Source organism: Carettochelys insculpta, chromosome 2, assembly GCF_033958435.1.
Source record: "Carettochelys insculpta isolate YL-2023 chromosome 2, ASM3395843v1, whole genome shotgun sequence".
NCBI classification, from domain to species: Eukaryota; Metazoa; Chordata; order Testudines; family Carettochelyidae; genus Carettochelys; species Carettochelys insculpta.
The window spans coordinates 231,117,490-231,139,255 of NC_134138.1; positions in this window are offsets into that span (position 1 = coordinate 231,117,490).

Here is a 21,766-nt window from a genome sequence, read left to right on the forward strand (position 1 = left end):
AGATGCCAGTGAAGCACCCATGGTGATCCACAAAAGCCTGCAATGCTAAATACCTCTTTCAACTTACGTACCCCACTACATGATGGCCCAGGGCCAAAATTGTGTTATACTTGCCATCTGCATGCTGTGTTGCAGTTAGGGAATCCCACTGCTGCAAAGCCATCTAGAATTTCTTGCATATTGCTAAGAATCACAATTCTTCATAGCAGAATGTGATTAAAGGTCCTGCACACTTGTGTTAACACAGCCCCAATGATGGACTTCCTGGTTCCAAACTGACTTGTGATTGACAAGTAGCAGTCCGGAATTGCTAGCTTCCACACCATGGCTATGTCTACACGTGAAGCCAACATCGAAATAGCTTATTTCGATGTAGCAACATCGAAATAGGATATTTCGATGAGTAACGTCTACACATCCTCCAGGGCTGGCAACGTCGATGTTCAACTTCGACGTTGCGCGGCACCACATCGAAATAGGCGCTGCGAGGGAATGTCTACACGCCAAAGTAGCACACATTGAAATAAGGGTGCCAGGCACAGCTGCAGACAGGGTCACAGGGCGGACTCAACAGCAAGCCGCTCCCTTAAAGGGCCCCTCCCAGACACAGTTGCACTAAACAACACAAGATACACAGAGCCTACAACTGGTTGCAGACCCTGTGCCTGCATCATGGATCCCCAGCCTCCGCAGCAGCAGCCAGAAGCCCTGGGCTAAGGGCTGCTGCTCACGGTGACCATAGAGCCCCGCAGGGGCTGGAGAGAGAGCATCTCTCAACCCCCCAGCTGATGGCCGCCATGGCGGACCCCGCTATTTCGAAGTTGCGGGACGCGCAACGACTACACGGTCGCTACTTCAACGTTGAACGTCGAAGTAGGGTGCTATTCCTATCCCCTCATGGGGTTAGCGACTTCGACGTCTCGCCGCCTAACGTCGAAGTTAACTTCGAAATAGCGCCCGGCGCGTGTAGCCGTGACGGGTGCTATTTCGAAGTTAGTGCCGCTACTTCGAAGTAGCGTGCACGTGTAGACACAGCTCATAGGAGCTGATTCTGTAGGCTCTCTGGGGCTGGAGCACCCCTGTAAAAAAATAGCGTATGCCCCCATCAGGCACAGCTGTTCACCCGGTGGCTCAGAAAAGGATGTGAGAGAGCAGCAAGTAGGTGGGCAGGGGCTTTGAGCAGGGGATGGCTGGGGACTAGAAGAGGTGGATTGACGGTATGCGCTTGGGGGAAGGGGCAGATTGGGGATGGGGCCTTCGGGCAGAACTTGTGGGGGCATGCCCTAGGGGAAGAAAAAGTCAGCACCTGAGCCCCACCCAGGTTGCCATGCACTTCTCTGTCAAGAGGGCAAATCTCATTCTGGTGTCCTTGTGTTGTAGTGCTGGGGCAAGCTTCTTACAAAGTTCCAGGAAGTTGACTTCCTGCACCTCAAAGCTCTGCAGCCACTGCTTGTCATCCCAGACCTGCATAATAATCCAATTCCACCACTTAGTGATTGTTTCTCTTACCTAAAAGTGCCTGTCCATCACATTCAGCTACTCCATGAACACCAAAAGTAATCGGCTGTTGTATCCTTCCACAGAACACAGCAGGTCAGGCTCCTCTGATTTCTGTTCAAATTAAGTGCTCATACTATCCCTGACCAGCTGTGATGTGTTCATAACAGTGACCACAACAATAGAGAGCAGTGAGGGCTCCGTCCTTCCAGACAGAGACGGTGGGTGTACTATAAACAGGGGCTGTTGGAAAATGCTGTAAAATGTAGTTGAGCCTCTTGGAATGATGGGACAGAACAAAAATTGTATCAGGGATATTGAGTCCATGCCAATGATATAGTGTGAGCCACTGTACCTTCCCACAACTCCTAGCTGCAGAAGGTGGTGGTAGCTACCCACAGTGCTAGAGCGCCAGCCGTGGATGAGCTCTGTTGACAGGACGAGCACTGTGCGAACAAGCAAAAGTCATGTAATTAGAGCAGGTTTTGATTACTGGTGTAATTTGCCTTGACACAACTCAGCAGCATGGACAAGGCCAGAGTGAACATAGCAACACTAAAGGTTTCTGTGTGCTGTCCTGCCAATATATTCAGCCTTCAGCTGGAGGCGCTTGAGAGAGTTCCTCTCTGTCCACGGTCACTCTTTGGCTATGATTACCAAAAGAAAAAAAATGGTGCTAGCAATGACAAATTAGGGAAAGGATCTTGTTGTGGGTAGGATACTAGACTGAGGCTCAGGACATGTGAATTCAGTTCCTTGCTCTGCCCCAGTCTTCAGACCTCAGTCTCTCTAGAAGCTTTGTCTACACCAGCAGAGGTGCATATGCTATTGTCACTACTGTTCTTCAGGCTGCTTCCAAAATGTGGTGACCTGGCAGCAAAAGGCTCTGGCAGGGGGGAGAGGCTCTGATGGCAGGAAGCCTAGGAAAGAAGAACTATTTCTCTCTCAAACATCAGCCACTAGTTTGCCTTTTCATACCTGTTTGTACAAAAATGAGTCAAGCTGCCTCATCTTTCTTTCTCTGGTGCACCTCCTCAGGGTTCAATGTTCCCACCAGTAAATTGCCACTTTTTTAAAGACACATTTTTACATACACCCGTCAGGGATTGTGCATAGGCAGAATTGCACCTTTCAAGGTTTGGGCCATTAATACCCTTTCCCATACACATACAATTACTTCTTTCCAAATCTGTTCTTGAAATACATACACACAGGCCATTAATACCTTTTCCCATACACATACAATTACTATGTTCCAAATAGTGCTCTTGAAATACCTACATGAGCGGCTTTTCCTGACAAAACTGGGCTTTTGTCAGAAAAACACGCATACCTCTCTCTTCAGGTATAACCTCTCTCTCAATGATGCTCTGTCAACAAAAATGCCACATAGGCTCTCTGGGGCCCTTTTGTTGACAGACAGGGCTTCCAGTTCACCAGGAAGCCTTGTTTGCAGAGCTTCAGGTCTTCCGTTCTCTCAAGAGAGATCTGGGCAGTCTGGCTGCTCTCTGTCAACAAAGCAGATTGCTCTTTCCGTCCGCTTTTGTGTGTAGACCCGATCTGTCGACAGAGGTCCTGCCAGGAAATCTCTTCTGACAGTGACGTCTGTCGACAGAGGCTTCCCGTGTAGATGTGGCCACAACCTATGACACATTAGCAGCAATTTCCAGTGTGAAGGTATATTCTCTAACTTAGGGCAAACATACCCACTACGAATCTCAGCTCCAGACTAGCACATGGTAATTGCCAAATGACAGGGTAAGATATGGCTGAGTTTCTTCTACTGAATGGTTGTCTAAGTTCTGACCAGTTGACCTGTGTAAGTTTTGCAGTGGTATAGTTTAGCGTGTGATTGCAGGTCTTATTGTGGCTAGAGAATGAGACAAGAACATTTTATGGACTATATGGACTTCAACCCTTAGTTTTCTAAAAAGCTGCATTGGCAGATCAGGTTTTGTGTGACATTACTTTCTTAGTAAATTGCTATCTACAAAAGACTATCTCAAATAACATGGTCCTGCTCACCCCCTACATTGGGCTAGACACATATTTTTCTTCTCCATTGTGCTTTGTTCTGGCTTTAAGGTAATGAGGTATCGAGGGCATCATTCTCCTCTCATTCACACTGGCACCCACTTATGTTCTTCCACTGGCTTCAGGAGACTTACTCCTGATTCACACACTCACGTAAAGGAGTGGAGAATCATTTCATTAACTGGCGGGAATAACAGGCCAGTGTAGTAAGAGCACCAGCAGATAACCAACCCTTATTCTGCTGAAACCACAGGGCTCCAAAAGCTAATTTTCAAGGTCATCACTGGAGCAGAGAGAACGATAGGAGAATTACAAGGAAACTATTGTATGTATGAAAGATCATATAAATTATGACCAGGCTTCTTAATTAAGGAATACTTTTTTAGGACTATTCAAGCCATAGCCTTCAAATAATGCTCTTCACAATTAGCAAGGTAATACACGATAATGCGGTTAGTTATTTCTCCTGTCAGCTAACATCTGATGGACAAAACACTTTTAACATACATATAACTTACTTTTGGTGAGCTACAAAGAAATATATAGGTCAGTGTGATCCAGCCTTTCAGTAAAACTTTGGAAATATAGATTTTTACAACAGAATAGCATCTTCACAGTACCTAGCCAGTCAAAAACCACAATTTTAGTAATTGTTTATGCATTAGGGAAACCTCAGTTTAAATATGAAATTATGTGAGGGTGAAAAGAGCAACAGCTGACATTTCAAGTAACCATTATGGTGCAGCTGGAGAGGTGAGCCAGTACAATGAGGCTGCCAACAAAGAGCTGGAAAAAACCAAAATACCAAGGTGATGTGCAAAAATACCCCTCAGTCCTTTCTGGTACACTACCTGTACACTAGTTTGATTACAGTTATCTGTGAACTGGGGAGGTCAGTAGAATGCCTTCTCATCAGAAGATAACAAGAGCTAGATGATTCCTCTGTCTAGATCCTTGGATTCCAAGGCCAGAAGAGGTTACTATGCATTTCTAGTCTGACCTCCTGTGTTACACAGGCCATAGAACTTCCCAAAATCCTTCCTAGCACAGCAACCCATGTGAGTTTAACTCCTACTGTCTAGACTTTTAATTACTGCTTATTTTCTTCCCAGGATGCCTACACTGAATCTCACTGATTTGTGTAGAAAACCCCTTCTGTTGTTTCACTTCCTTGCCTTGGCCTGTCTATCTTTAGGCTGCCAGCTCTTCAGGCTGGGGACCACCCTTTCTTGTGTATCCGGAGAGGACACGTTGTGGGCATTATCACAAATGAATAATTGCACATGTGCTGTCTTTATGCTGAAAGAGGTCGTCCGCAGTGTGAACCTAACCATGCAATGAGGCCCTCATGTGATTGGTGACATACAGATGCTGTGAGACCCTGGGTTGAAACTTTTGAAGCAGTTTGAGACAGTACTATGCTAAAGCACAACAGGGAAATTTTGGTGTGCGGCAGCAGCAGGATGTTAATGGGCCAATCAATGCATACCACGTTAGTGTGCTTTACAAATTACACCCCCATAGTGCTCATTACCCCACTGTGCAGCCAAGCCCTCTGACATGGAAGATGTGCCATAAAATTCTCTGCGCTGCTTTGAAAATTCAAGCACGTTGTATATACTCACCAAATAAATGGCAGATGAACACCTCAAACAATGTTGCTAAAGTTGTCCTCTGCAATGGGATAACTACATAAATATATATTTAGAACCAGACTCCTAAAATCCCTGTCATGTTAATTTGAAAAGATACTATTAAACAACTAGTAAATATAGTTCCATAATTTACTCGCCTTCTTTTGCTTGCGTTGAAGGGCAATATGGCTAAAGAGCTCTGACCTGTGCACTTGTGCTAGAAAACTGCATATTTATGTGTTTGCAATGGATCCATATGCCACAAGTTTTCCTGTTATTATTTAGCATTTGTGTTATGGTTGCGCCCTGAGACCCCGCTCAGCATCAGGGGCCCTTTGCATAGAGCAGGGGTGGGGAACCTCTGGTTTGCCATCCCCATGCAATTAGTCAGAGTTTGCCACTAGCAGGCTGAAAGATGGTTTATTTACCTGAGTTTTTTCAGGCACGGCTGCCTACAGCCCCTATTGGCTGTGGTTAGCTGTTTGGCGGGATACAGTTATAGGCCTTGCATTCCCCACAGACCAGGGACCGCTCCCTCCTGGGACTTCTTCCTCTAGGACACAATGATGTCCAAATGAATGTGGAAGAGGAAGCAAGCCAGACGCCTTGAGCCCCTGTGTAATGTCCAGCTGTCTGTCCCCACAGCAGGGAGTGTGCTGCAGCCTCTACCACGGTGCAGTAGTGGGCTCATTCTGCCTGGATGCACAGTTGTTCTTGGCCACGACCTGCCTCCTGAGGCAGAATCCTGCCCAGAGCTCCTGCTGGGGTGAGGAGACTTTACACCACTTCCTATCTGGAGCACTGTCATAAAGCACAATGGAGCCCATGGTGAGAACCTGAACCGTACTTGATAAATACCATCCAACTGCCTCATGCTGTGAGTTAGAAATGGGAAAGACCGGTTAGCTCAGTCAGCCCAACTCGCTGCCAAATTGTTCCCCACAGCACATTTTCTAGTTCTTTGTCCATTCAAATTTTAAGAGCCAAGCAACTGAGCTGCCACCACTTCCCTTTGGAGACGACTTCAAAGCCTAATGCATCTCACTGTCAGGAAGTTTCTCCTTATATTCAGCCTAAATTCTCCCTCTGTACTCCAAGATATATATCCATGTACCACATTAGATAATTTCTCCCCTTCAAATATGTGCTGCCCTTAACTGTCACCATGCAGTAGCACACATTTAGATATTTTCATATTTTACCAGATCACTATTTCAAGCCTACTGATGACTTTTGTTGCTTATCTCTACGGTCCCTCCAGTTTGTTTATTTTACTGTAATAACCTAGTGCTTGGAATCAGCAGAAAATTTATGTCAGGCAGCACTAAGCTGCAATCTATTGCCTATATTACAGCATTTCTCACAAACTTTTCTGCCCACCCTTGGAGTCTCTTGTCTGCTGTTAGCTCTTGCTTCATGAGGAGCTATGTGATTTGTTTCTTCAAGTCTACAGCAGAGGTGCTGTTACTTAATATGTGCAGCAATAGTGGTACCGGTTGAACTTCTCTAATCTGGAACTCTCTCGTCCTGCAACATCCAAAATCCGGCATGATTTTAGTTAGCTGGACAGCCACTTACCATGGGTGAGGTCAAGTTTCCTGTGGTCCCATAAAGTTTGGTTACAGCCACCAGTCCTGGCTCTCAGTGCTCTGTGCTGTTATTTAGCTGTAATTTACCCCAAATGTCTTCTAAGAGACCAGTAAGCAGAGGAAGTGTTGGTAATGCTGCTAGACAATATTGACCTCCCATGGTTCAGCAAATTTTCTCATCTGGTGCTGGTCAAGTTCTGAGGATGCCGGATTAGAGGGATTCAACCTGTAGTACCAGAGACACTGGGACTATGGATTGGTCCATGTAAAAGCATATTAAAAAAACGTAAAACTAGTGCCATATTAACCTGTGGCCCATGGAGTAGGGGAACAGTAGCTGAGAGTCAATACCCAGAAATCAACATAAAAATACAGTGATGGCATTTTCATGAACATGTTCTATTTTTGTTCAAATTTGACTTGTTTGTGTATTTTTTTATGGTCCACTGGATGGCTCTCTTATCACTTGGACACTTTGTCCTGTACATTCTTGCAGTCAAATGAAGCTTTTCTGTTGCTCAATTTAAGGTCTAGGAAACCAGCACGGGTTGGTTTGTATAGGTGAGTTTTTAGTTTCTTTCCTTAAGAGGCTCAGAGAATAACCATTTTAATTAACCCAGAGTAACAGAAAACATTAAACTATCAGGACTGAAAACATAGGGCTGGTTGTATGTATTTGGGGGAACTTTTGCTGTCTCTTGTTGGTTTTAACCCCTCAGGTGTTCTTCTGGAGAATGCCGTTCACGGAGGTGCAGCCTGAGATGTCTGATTTCCAGGTAGGTTCCTGTATATCGACATACCAGATGTATATTTTTGTGGGTAGTAAGGCAGTATATAAATCTAATGGTATGCAAAATTCTTCTCCCTACCACAGAATTGCCAGCAAGCCTGAGGACTGCTTCTCAGAAAACTAAATGTATTTTGTGTATAACAATGTGACATCCATTGTGAAAACAAATGACTGTACCTTGTAGGAAAGGTTATTTACATGATAGCCTATATCATAGAAGTTAACCTGGGAGGCAAAGGGGGAAGACGTAGCACATGAAGTACTATGGCTAGCTGCTTGGCTGCATTAACTAATTAATGTTCTTTGTACTTTGTTCATCTCTTTGCAGTTTATCTATTACATTTAATCAACAAACCATTTAATGCATTATCTGCTCCCCAAGAAGACACCTTCAGTTTGACATGTATCTGTTCTAAAATGCATATGAAGATAACACACCTAAGATTCTAAATTGTCATATTCGCTTGAGAGACAAGGTGGGAGAGGTAATATCTTTTTTTGGATCCACTTGTGAGAAAGACAAGCTTTTCAACTTACACTGAGCTCTTCTTCAGGTTGGGGAAACTTAAAGTGTCACAGCTAAATCCAAGGTGCAACTGATTGTTTAGCATAAGTAGTTAACACATATTTCAAGCAACAATTCAAGATGAATTGGGCCATTAACAGCCCTCCAATCACAGAGAGGAGAGGAGGAGGGAAAGCGGCTGTGCGCGCGTGTGTGTGTGTGCATGAACATATATGCATGTTGTTAGTGGATTATAGACATTGTAATAAGACATAAATCCAGTATCTCTGTTCATTCCATGATTTTTAGGTTCTTGCACTTGTGAATAAACTCAGGAATGTTGTATTGGTTTCCTTTGAGGATGAGCACTGACAGTTAGATGTTGGGTAATCATTAATGAAAAGCATTCACCCACAGCTCATGTGATGGTTTTGTCTTTTATAATTTTCCTGTGTGAGTTCATTCAAGAGCATTTTGATCATCTGGTTCCACCCTCATCATTTCTTTGGGACATTTAGTGCACTTTGTACTTATGGCTCAATGTTGGGAGAAGCATGTGTAGGACCATTTAGCATGAATTGTGGTGGGTGTTGACATTGTAGCAGTTGAGATATGTCTTCAGGTTTTGCCTCTGTTATTCTAGCAGGGTTTGGTGCTACTTTGAATTAGTGTGTCCTAGTCTATGGGGATCTGGCTTCTGAAGATGACTTTGGAGAAGTGGGGAGTTGTTTGAAGGCCAGAAGTAGGAATTCAGAAGAGACTTTTTCAGGAGGGGATCCCCATTAACTGCGCATGGTAGTTGTTTAATGATACCCTGTATGAGTTCCAGTGGGGGTGGAAGGTGACAACAGGAGAGGTGTGTGTATGTGTGTGTAGTCAGAAGGGCTTTTATATCTGTAGTGAAACAGGTTCTGTCAGTAAATTTGCATAGTCTGTTTCATGGTATGACCTACTTCTCAGATAAAGTATCTTTGTTTGGTGAAGGTAGTCCAGAGTGTACTAACATGTATAGTTCAAGCTTTCTCCTCAGAGTATATTCCATGGTATCTGAATGCCCTGATGTAGCTAATGCACTTAGGATGTTTGGGATGGTTATTGCATCTATGTAAGTAGGGGTGTTGACCATGGGTTTCTTGTATCTAGCTGTCTATAGAGTTCCATTGAAACAGTGGTTGTTTGATGCTGTTGTGAGATTGTTCCAGAAAGACTTTAATTGAGTGGTGGTGGTGGTTGCTGAAATTGGGGTAGAAATCTGTGAGGGAGTTTAAGCTACCTGGCCAGAAGATGAAAATATCTTCAATGTATTTCAGATTTATTATTTGTTTTATGGTGAATTTGCCCAGAAATTATTCTTCAGTGTGATCCTTGAAAAGGTTGGCATATTGGAGAGCTAGTCTAATATCAATGGCTGTTCCCAGAGTTTGGACAAAGTGTTTGTTGTTGAATATGAAATGGTTAAGAGTGGCGATGAAATGGGGAATTAGTTTGGCTATGTGTTTGGGGTGGGATGTAAGGGTTGTTCGTTGTCTTGTAAATATTTGAGGCAGGCAGCTATATATAAGGACTCACAAAAACCCATCCTGAAATCATTCACCACACAAAGGGCCAGCTTCCTCCAGGACACAATCAACTTCCTCCACCATCTCCACAGCATTGGCAACTTCTCTCAAAACGTTTCTTGCTACCATGCATGTCACCTCCCAATATACCAATATCCTGACAATGATGGCATAGCTGACCCCTCCCCTGGCTACTTCTTCCCTCTTCCCTTTTTTTTTTTTCCTCCCTATAACTGGAGGGTTGTTAATGGGTCATTTCACCATGTAAGGTCCTTTGAGGTACATCTTAGCTGTATTGCTTTCCACATTGTTTTCAGCTGTGACACTCTGAGTACATCTCCCAGACCTGAAGAAGAGCTCAAGAACTTCTCTCTCTGACCCAATGAAGTTGCTCCAACGGAAGATATTACCTCACCTACTTTGTCTCTCTAATACCCTGGGACCAACTCTGCTACAACAATACTGCATATTCTCTTGGACCAACAAAGTCAATCCTAAACAACAAATGCAGATGAATAGACCATTACAGATGACAGACACCATTGATAAAGCTTTGCATTAGCTTATTTGTATCTACACTTTTCATTGCATTCCTTCAAAATGGCCTTTGGGAACAGAATTATATGCACCAGTCATGTTCAGAAGTGACAGCTGTCTTCCAGCTCCCACATTGTGAGTATGATTAATATATTGGAGTAGAAATGTGTGTTTTTTTGTTTTGCTTTGCTTTTAATAACTACAGCAGCGGAAACAATCCTTCGAGCCAATGTATAGCATTATAACTTCACACGGCGAAAGACTGCCCTCTTTCTTTGGTTCCCTCTCACTTAAAATATAGAGGGTTTGCAGTGCAGCTTTTAGTGCTGCACCCTGAGGTGTGTGCTGTGGCCAAGGTAGCAAGAGGGAGGGCCAAAAATAAGTGGAGGTTGGCAACCTCTGAGAGACCCTGGAATCCCTGGCTAGAGATGTGGATGGTTTCTTGTTCAATGCGCCTGGCAGGTCTCTTCTTGGCAAGGAAGCATCGGCCATACAATTGCCCATTGGCTGCACTACGCTTGGCAGATACACACTTTCTCTGGGGCTCCTCCAATAGCAGGATGATAGTGCTATTCTAACAACCATCAACTCAGCCCCTTTTTTCAGTATATTGGTTAGAACTACAGTGAGGTGGGATAATGCTACCTGTAATGGCAGCTCCTGAGCTTCTTTCTTATTTTCTGGCTATGGCCTCTATTCCCACGAACACGTTGACCTCAGCAGTTGTTCAAGGCGCTCAGCATCCGGCTTAATGTGGCTAGCATCAGTATTTCTAGAATATAGGCTTTGGGATTAATCATTTTGGTATGTTAGAAGATACCTTCTGGGACAGGGCTTCACTAGGACCATTGGCTTAAGCACTATCCAAGATATTTACAGGTAGCAATATTCAGGTCAAAGAAACATATGAACACATATGATCACGTGCTAAAATAAATATTTGTCATTAGTATCTTGAACAGAGTTGAAAACCACAGAAACCATATTTAAGCCCTGATTCTGAAATGAGATCTACACTAGTATAGGTCTGGTTGCAGGGCCTTAGTCTTCATTGATTTCCTATACAAAAGTACTGTATGTACTGTATAACTAGATGTACTGTATAATTTTTTTCTTTAAAAAAAGCTGCTGCTACCATTAATCAAAGTGATAAATTGTTTAGCTGGGGATTTCCTGTATGAAACGGTCATGTGGTTGGAAGCACATTAACATAATTGCTATTATAAGTAGCTGTCAAGAACATAGTATCTAATGTCTTCTGAGCAATCTTTAACTTTTGTTCTTCAAGGTCCCATATTCAGGGAAGTGCATCTTGTGGAGTACATTAGTGACCTGCTTAGTACCTATACAAAAGCTGAAATGTTCTCTGGTCAGGTATCACAATGATTCTACGGAGAAGCAACAGAGTAGCTGATGTCAAAATGACATTGTAATATGTCTTTGCCAAAAGTTTCAAGAACTCCCAGAAAGATGTTATTTAGTGCTGAACCCAGTGACACATTTGCTTCAGACGTTTCATGATGAACCAAAAAATGCTATTTAGTTCTAAATCCTGTGGCAGAATTGTTCATTCAAGCCTTATAGAAGCACATAACCAGTCCCTGCTTTTACTTAACTGGTATAAATGTGGAGTGAATTGATTTACTTAGATGTATGCCGGCATACTTGAGATGAGAATTTGGCTCATCAGTTTTGCAGCAGAGAAAACATAATGTTTTTCAAAGTAGGAGTTATGAAGGGTGCTAGTGCTTAATTATGTAGTTGTCATTTCTGACAGAAGCAGGACATGCCTGAAGGTATTACTGCAGCACAATCTGTTTTCTAAATTTAGCACTGAGGCACATTTTTTTGCATCTCCATATAATTCAATAAATACATGTTGGTGATATTTTCATGATAGGTTTTTCTTTATTAAGATTAGTTCCCTTGGTTGAGTCTCACCTCTGGATTTTATATAACAGCTGCTGCTATCTATCTTACATTCTTGCTGCAAGACAGCTTGTCACCTCTTCTATATTGCACTATTTAAACTTTTGATAAACTTCTTGCTTTGTAACAACCCTGCAGGTGGGATCATGCAGTAATAATCCACCTCCTTAGAAGATAGCTCTCAACAAATAATTGTGTGAGTGGGAAATAAGAAGTGGAGTCCACGTTTGATCCAGCTTTGCAAAATGCTAATATTCTTAAGTAAGTTCTTAAGTCAGCAAACAGTTAACAGGCTGAGTAGATGTGCCTCTGCTGTCAAAACTCCCCTCTGCTGCCAGCCCCTTATTCCAATTCAGGCTTAAGGGGCTGGCAACAGAGGGGGGTTTTGTCAGCAGAGGGACGTCAGCACAGCTTGTTTATTGCCAGCAGCAGCCTATGCTGGCAGGGAGATCATGCATGGTTATGCTAATTAGCTGTGTGATTATGGTAATGAGCAGCCATTTGTAGTTGCAAGACTGCTCATTTCCATGAAGCTCTTGGCACTACAGGTCCTTGTAGACCCAACCACCAAAATAAATTAATGGGTAGCAGGTTTAAAACCACCAAAAGGAACCGAGAGGTAGCCCTGTTAGTCTGTATCTTCACAAAACAAAAAAGCAGTCCGGTAACACTTGTTAGTCTTGTTTGTCTTTAAAGTGCTACAGGACTGCTTTTTTGTTTTACCAAAAGGAAATTTTCCTTCATGCAGTGCATGGTAGGCCTGCAGCATTCTTTGCCAGAGGATGTTGTGAAGACCAAGACTTTAACAGGGTTCAAAAAAGAACTAGATACATTCATGGAAGGCAGATAGGCCCATCAGTGGTTGTTAGCCAGGATGGATAGGAATTGTGTCCCTAGCCTCTGTTTGTCAGAGGCTGGAAGTGGACGATAAGAGAGGGATCACTTGAGGATTACCTATTCTATTCACTCCCCCTGGAACGTCTGTCATTGGCCACTGTTGGAAGACAAGATACTGGGCTTGATGGACCTTTGGTCTGACCCAGTAGGGCCGTTCTTATGTCCTTATTCCCAGCTTCTGACAAACAGAGGTTACAGACATCATCCCTGCCCATCCTGGCTAATAGCTATCAATGGACTCATTCTCCATGAATTTATCTAGCTATTTTTTTGAATGCTGCTATAGTCTTAACCCTCACAACAGCCTCCGATAAAGAGTTCCACAGGCAAGTAATTTTTTTTTGACAAGTGAGTAAAATATTGACCTTTTTACATATTATTAATCCTGGCACAGGAGGAGATCAGTAGATTTTTGTCTAGTATGGTGAATTTTCATAGTCATTCTTGGAGTTTGTATTATTCCAACTCTCTGTTCTGAGATGATCAAAAGGATCTCAACCCAATCATTTGTGGATATGTTTATTTATGTAAGTCTGAATATTCTGATTTTTGTAAATAGTGGCTACATTCCTATCATGTCCAGAAACACTATTTTAAACTATATTTACAACATGATTTCTGAGTTGGAAAAAATGTTCCAAACCATTTTCATACAAGTCTTGAAAATGCCTGAGTGAATACATATGAAATAGTTGTCAGGGCACTGGTTTATCAGCTCTGGCTGCGGAGCAGTTGGTGAAGACCCTGGTGAGGATAAAACTTGCCTATACTCACCTTTTTGCTCCCCCAGTGCTGGAACTGCTCTGGACTCGTCTGGTATCCCAGCACAAATTAGAGCACTCTGAACTTTAGGGATGCTACGTGTGGCTGTGTCCTTGGGAGCAGCCAGGGATGAGAGGTGGGAGGCAGGAATGGGGCATGAGAATCTCTATAGTGACTCTACAATTCAAGTCCAGTCCTAGAGTCATGGGAATGGAAGGGACCTTGAGAGAGATATATAAAATATAAATATAAATGAATATATAATATGTGGCTCTTTACACTCTATCCACCGCTATTTTGGCTCTTTGTCTGTAACTGGTTGGCCACCCGGGTCCAGGCCATCGCCGAGTGATGGTTGTTTAACCTGCTCTTAAAAATCTCCAGTGATGGAGACTCCTAAATCTCCTTTGGCAATTGGTTTCAGTGCTCAACTATCTTGCCAGTTAGGAACTTTTTCCTAATGTCCAACCTAAACCACCTTTGCTTCAATTTAAGCCAATTGCACCATGTCCTCAGAGGCTAGGGAAAATAATTTTTCTCCCTCCTCATATTTATCTTTTGCGTACCTGAAAACTGTCAGCATGTTTCCTCTCAATCATCTCTTCTCCAGACTAAACACACCCAGTGTCTTCCATCTTCCCTCCTAGGCCATGTTTTACAGACTTTTAGTCATTGTTGTTGCTTGTCTCTGGACTTTCTCCAGTTTGTCCACATTTTTGCTGAAATGTGGCAAATTTTAAACTAAGGTCCTGTAGACATAGTAACACACAGCTGTTTTTATCAGTAAATTCAGGGTTGCAGGTTAAATAGCTTCATTAACCAGCTAATGGCTCTTTCACAGGTTCAATGTTATGTTAATAGATCTGACAAGCTGGAAGCCTTTTCACTTTTCAGGTGAAGGTATCCATTTATGTAACAGAGAGGTAGCCGTGTTACTCTGTACTACAACAAAACAAAACAGCAGAAATGTAGCACCTTAAAGACTAACAATATTATGTATTAGGTGATGAGCCTTTGTGGGACAGACCCACTTCTTCAGATCTTCAGATCAAACTTCAGCCATGAGTCTGCAAACTGCAAAAGCCTGCCACGGAAGCCTTCAGGAACTGTCAGAATAGGAAAATGAAGAACGGGAAAGGTGGAGCGCTAAGACCCAGGGGAGGCATTGACTCCCTTTGCCTCTTATACCCACCGCCCATGCAGATATCTATCATACAGATTTGATTTCCCTCCCCTACACCCCATGTTCTCTTTTGTCTGTTCATTATCCCTGATGTAACAGCCCAAGCTCTTTCCAAATTCCATCCATTCTCCCAGGTCTCACATTTTGGACTTAGCTGTGGGCTGTTGTCCCCTGCCTCCATAGAACCTAGTTTAAAGCCTTTCTCACTGGGATAGGACAAATACGCTCAAAGTTCTGCTATGTTGGTATGATTCTCCTGTGCCCAGGCACAGTGGATCAAAGAAGCTTTGAATCAGAGAGGTTGCCATGTTAGTCTGTGTCTTCAAAAAAAAACAAAAACCAAGAAGTCCTGTGGCACCTGATAGACTAACAGATATTTCGTCTTTGCCCATGAAAGCTTATGCTCCAAAATATCTGTTAGTCTATAAGATACCACAGGACTTCTTGGTTTTTTTTTTTTAATCAAAGAGATACTAAGCAGCCCTAATACCTGAGAGAAGCTTATTATAGGAATTTGACTTTCAGCTGGGCTACGCTCCATAGTTTTATGTGGCTGAGTGGATCTATTTATCCATCTACCTTAGAATTTTATTCTGCTGTTCATCACCAGACTATCTGAGCATAAAACCAATAGCAAAAGCAAAGTCCACAGTAGGCTTCATGGAGTCTCCAACGTGTGTCCTTTTCCCAGGTAAAAACAATAAGCAGCCTGTTTGCTTTGTATCATGCATATTAATTTATTTGGGCTCCCAGCACATAAGGATGGCACCCTTAGAGCCTTTTATAAATCTAAATAAATATTTGCATAAAATAAATCATGAATTAAATTCTAGTCACAGATGTTGAAGCAAAAATGTATATTAATATAACTGGCAAAATGTTGAAAACAAACAAAAGAAAAAGGATTAAATATAATCACAAATAAAGACACTTACATTAGGGTATGTCCACACAGCAGCATAGTTTCAAAATAAAATATTCTGGAAAATTTCTTCCAGATTATATTATTTTGACATTACACTGCTACAAACAAAATGCATTTTGAAATAACTTAGCTGAGCGCTATTTCAAAATAAAGCATCCAGACACAACAGGGCCTATTTTGAAACAGAGATATGGGACACACTATAGTTTATTTCAGAATAGCACCTATTCCTTGTCTACAAGCCCCTATTTTGAAATATATATTGCAAAATAACCACTATTCCTTGTACAATGAGATTTACCAATTTCGATATAAGCTGTCTGTGCTTGCATCTTGCAAAATTATTTCAAAATAAAGGCCATGATTTTGAAATAACTTTGCTGTGTGCACCTACACTTGGGCTGTGGTCACACTAGTTCCTGCTTTTGGAGGGGTTATGGTAATGTGGCACTTTGGGATATGCTAATGAGGCACTTCCATAAATATGCAGTGCCTCATTAGTATAACTGCAGCTGCGCATGCTTTGAAACTGCCAGTTTTGAAACGCAGCTGCCCATGAAGCCGGGTGGCTTTTCAAAACAGACCCCTGATTTGGAAAGCCCCTTATTCCCAAAATCAGATGGGAACAAGGGGCTTTCGAAATCAGGTGGTCGTTTCGAAAGGCTCCTGGTTAAACAGGTGGCATGCGTTTAGAAAACGGCACTTTCAAAGCACGTGCAGCTGCCATTATCCTAATAAGGTGCTGCATATTCATGGTAGTGCCTCATTAGGATATCCCGAAGTGCCACATTACCAGACCCCCTCCAAAAGGAGGGGCTAGTGTGGCTACAGCCATAGAGATTAAGGCTGAGATTTTCAAAGCTCCATAACAGACCTGCATATTTCACGCTAAAAGCTCAGGAACTGTAGGTGGTAAAATGAGATAGATTGAAATCCAAGAGACCTATGCTGCTGGTATGCTTCAAATTACAAAACTGAATGATATATGTATTGCCCCTGTACCACTGTAACTGTAATATAACTACAGGGGAATTGACTTTAAGGAAATTGTGTCTTCAGCACGTGAAATAAACCAAGATTAAAAATATGTATTAAGGGCATTAAAATACCAAACTGTGGGCAAAAGCATAAACCGCTAAGATTGTAAGTAAACCTGTCAATTTTAGAATAGATGTATCTAGCAGTATTACTTTGAAGGTAGTGTACTTAGATTACATATAAAATGAAATGACAATGCTAAGTAATCCAGTCACATTGTTAATCTTGTTGTATAAATGAAAGGTAATAATGTACAAATTAATTGTGGTGCAATTACATTGTGTAATTACTATGTAATTAATGCACCTATATTGAGATAGTCATCAAAAATATATCTGAAGAAGGAGACAAAAATGAATAACCAAGCTATGAAAATCTTGTTCTAAAAATTGGAAACATCTTGACCGATTCTTTAAAAAAATAACCTAAAATGTACTTCAGCTACAAAGTATGCATGGCATGGATTTATTGCAACATTTTCACATTTTCACATATATTATGAGCTGATAAATTACAGAAAACAGGGAGAATAGAGTCAAGATTTACATATAGTTCAAAGATAGAATAACTTACGACAAGGGTGGTATTAGCCAGAGAGTCCCAGGGTGTAAACAAGTAATGTTTTAACTTCAGTGGAGCTATTTCAATTTACACAAGCAGAGTATCTGGCCCATGAGTTCCAAATTCTCCAGAGAAATTCAAAAATCTCCAAGAAATTTCTGAGTGCAAGACTACCATTTCAATCCGATTTAATTTGCTGTTTTTGTTTTTAAACCCATGGCAAGACAGCAACTTGCTGGCTACTCTTCTGAGCAAAAAGCTTAGACAAATAAATTACTTCCTCAGACTTCTATGTTTTACATTAGGTCAATGTCTGCTGGGAAATATGGTACAGTAGCATGGAAGGAATTTCAGCATTTGATAAACATCTTCATTGTGTGCCAAAAGACACCTCTTCCCGAGGACATTGACATGGTGCAGATTTTAGAATAAGTGCGAAGATTGCTGTCAGACGTGCTGTGCCTCAATTTACCATAACAAATACAGATACTCAGTACGAATGATTAATGAACAAACCCGCAGATGTAAATTCTGTTCTTTACTCGCTGATTAACCGGAAGTTATTTTAAAGTTTACAGCTGCCATGGAAAATGACCAGAAACCCATATTCTCCAAAAGCACATCCATCATCTTCAGGCACCCTTCCAATCTGTTAACATTAACTGCTACTAATAAGTGTCTCTGTCCAGGAAAACCAATTATTAAGATGGTTCATGGAATGGCTTCCAAATAATCTGAGAAGTAAACTCTGCTTGGACCACATTCCTTCTAACGAGTCTGCCGCCTTCTTTCATTCTGTCAGCAACTTTAACAGAGACAAATGTGTTTAAAAAAAAAAAGATACAAGGCCAGCTCTTCAGCTGTTCTCAATTGGCAGTGCTCCACTGACATCCCTGGAGCTATGCCGATACACACCTGCCAAGGATCTGACCCACAAGACTTTGTGAATCACCTGTGATAGAGATTATGCAGTGTGGAATCCCAGCATATTTTCTTTTATCTAGGGGGGAACTGCAAAAAGCTAAAAGAGGTTTTCACTATATTGTGTCATGCAGACCAAAATCAGGCCTTTGACTTTTTCTTCTGCCTACTTCCAAAAACAATATTGTATCTACTATTTAAAATACAGAATTGACAGTACAAACTGATGAATGAGATTTAAGGAAAAGTCGGCTTCGTGACGTGCACCTTCCAATAGGCCTAATCACTCAGAATGGTAACACGATGGGTCACAGCCAGCAACCTGAATACACCAGCTGAGCCAAGCTTGAATATGGCAGAGGTTTCCTGTGTTTCCCCTTGCTGTGTCCCAGGACCATTGTGGAGTTTAAAAGTGGCCAGCTTACTTCTGACTGGCATTTATTATGGAGAAGGACTAAGATGGGCTTTCCTTTGGCTGGTCTGAGGTTATAGAAGTCTTAAGGCACCCTGTCTTTTATGCCTGGCCCTGGGTTCCCCATCTTGTCTTTCACTGTCTCTGGCTACTCCTGGAGGCCCTCACGCAATCTGATGAGTGCAGCCAGCACTTACATGTGCTGCTAAGCACGAGTGTTTCTTCGTTGCAAGAGACATTTGTGGCATGTAGCTGTGGGTATTATCTGTGGCCCTGACTCCTGGGAGGCAACTCAGCTCTCCATATTCAGAGAAGTGTCTTCAGCAGCTGTTCTGCTGCATTGGGCTTTGTGTTGATTGCTGTCAAGCTTCAGCTCACTGGTCTGTCTTCATCATGGTATATGAAGAGTAGGGATGGCGGGGCAGAAAACCGTTGCAGAGCATCTGCAGATGTTCCAGAGTCTCTAGGAGGTCTTCTCTACCTAAGCTCGACAGCATCATCATTAGCATGTTTAGGGCATTCACTGGGCAGGCAGAAATGTGGGTAGCACAGCAATGAAGTGTACTGATGCTTTTGAGAGTGGAGCGTGTCCTTGCCTGGATGTGGCCAAGGCTTTGTGAGTAGAGAAAAGTTTAATTAGTGAGGATCGTCCTAGCACCAACTTGAGTTATGTGCTTGATGGGATATCTGGGGCAGCTATTAGAGTGTGGTAGGAACCTGGTGAAGCCAAAGGCCCCCAGACCAGCTATCTGGAGAATAAGGGGAATCAGAACATGGAGGGGCAGAGTGGATTCACATCCCTCAGGTGACAGGGGCAAAGTGTGAAGGAGAAGAGCACTTGGGTGGCAGGCAACCAATGGGCAGGACTGCCAAAGGAGGGGGTGGCCATTGCCCTGTGGCCCACTGATTTAAAAAATCCTTGGGCTCCAGACTCTCTAAATCCCCTCAGGAGCTCAGCTTGGTGCAGGCTGGACAGTGCTGAGGGCTGGGGATGAGGTGCAGTCTGGATGGTGCCGAGGGATGGCTGCCCTAGTTCTGCTCCTTCTGTCCAAGGCCTCCCCAGTGCTGAGGCACCCACCAGCACTGCCCAGGGCCTGCTGAAGTCAGTTGCTAGCCCTGCCAATGGGGCACGGTTAGGGACATGAATGCAAGCTCCATCTGCCCCAGAGGTGTGCAAGCACTCTTCACTACTGCCAGCCTGCCGAGGAAGTTTCTCATGTAAGGTCTCAGGATACTCTCTCCTAGGAATCTGGTGGGGGCTACTTCTTAGCAGTTGATTATTGCAGATAAAGGTTTAACAAAGGCTGATGCACATAGAAAGAGCCTCTAACCTATCTGGCAAAAGTAGCTACCTAGGTTGTCCTCTTCTTTCATGCTCTTGGTGGTGGTCTGAGGGTCACATTAGCCCAAGAGTAATGTCAGCAACATGTCTCAACCTATCCTTCTGCTACCTCTGTCAGCTGTTATTTTAGGTCAGTCTCTAGCTACCTTTATATATTTCCCTGGGGGCAAATCAGGTGCTGGATCAGGTCCAGACTTTCAATGCCTCAACTAAATACTGACAAATACGTAGCTGAAATGAGTCTGGCTCCCCTCCATGTTAGTATTGTCAAAATAGATATTAAAATGATAAGAATGGGTTGGCGTCAAATGACTGTGAGTTGCTGCACATATTAATCTCATTCATACCATCTGTATACCCATGAACAGGTGGCATTTGTAATGCTTCCAGTGGTATATCTTATCTATAAGGGTGACAGTAAATTACAGATGGACCTTTGTAATTGCTCTACTGTAATTTATTCTACAGGGAGTTTCTTTGGCACATTTGGACTGCCGACCATAGAATTGTTTTCTGAGTTTAGAAATTCCTGGTCACGGAGTGGCAGGGCTCACATCTGGAGTACAATGAAAGCACAACTTGGATCACTCGGAAGGGATCAGGATTATATGTTATGACCCTCATCATGCAACACAAGCATCATGCAGCACAAGGAGTTTTCACCTTCATATACTTTGCAAGCAGTAATCTGGGACCAAGACCCAGCTTCAAGCAATGGTTTAGAGTAAGCACTGGTTGGCAGTATGGAACTTCCAGAATCCATGTTGTTCTGATGTGTACTTTTCCCATTTGGGTCCAGATATTATACACTGGGGCTACAGCTACACTAGAGAGTTTTGTCAACAAGACTTGTGGAGCATTTAAACACAAAATGCATTTTGTTGCCAGAAACTGTTGACAAAAAAGCTGTGTAGAGGCTCCAGGTAGCCCTTTTGTCAACAAAGTGGGTCAAAAGATTGATCCGCTTTTATGTGTAGACACCATCTGTTGACAGAAGTTTTGTCAGAACATCTCTTCAGATGGTAATTTCTGCAGACAGATGCTTCTAGTGTAGACGTAGCCTGAGAGATTAGAAACTCTGCTTGACCTTGAAGTGAATAAACCATAGAGAGTGAGTAAGTGAGAGAGATTTACTGAGGGCTCCATGCCATTTTGGCTATAGGATAAATATCTATACCTTTTGACTATGCACTCTTGTCCTGCATTGCTTTCATCACTGCTAAGAGTGAAGGATGCCAGCTAACAATTTATTAATAGCATTGAGTTGTTGGTTGATGTAAAGGGGTAACTCCTGGGCTACGTCTACACGTGCACGCTACATCGAAATAGCTAATTTCGAAGTAGCGACATCGAAATAGCCTATTTCGATGAATAACGTCTACACGTCCTCCAGGGCTGGCAACGTCGATGTTCAACTTCGACGTTGCTCAGCCCAACATCGAAATAGGCGCAGCAAGGGAACGTCTACACGCCAAAGTAGCACACATCGAAATAAGGGAGCCAGGCACAGCTGCAGACAGGGTCACGGGGCGGACTCAACAGCAAGTCGCTCCCTTAAAGGGCCCCTCCCAGACACACTTTCATTAAACAGTGCAAGATACACAGAGCCAACAACTAGTTGCAGACCCTGTATATGCAGCACGGACCCCCA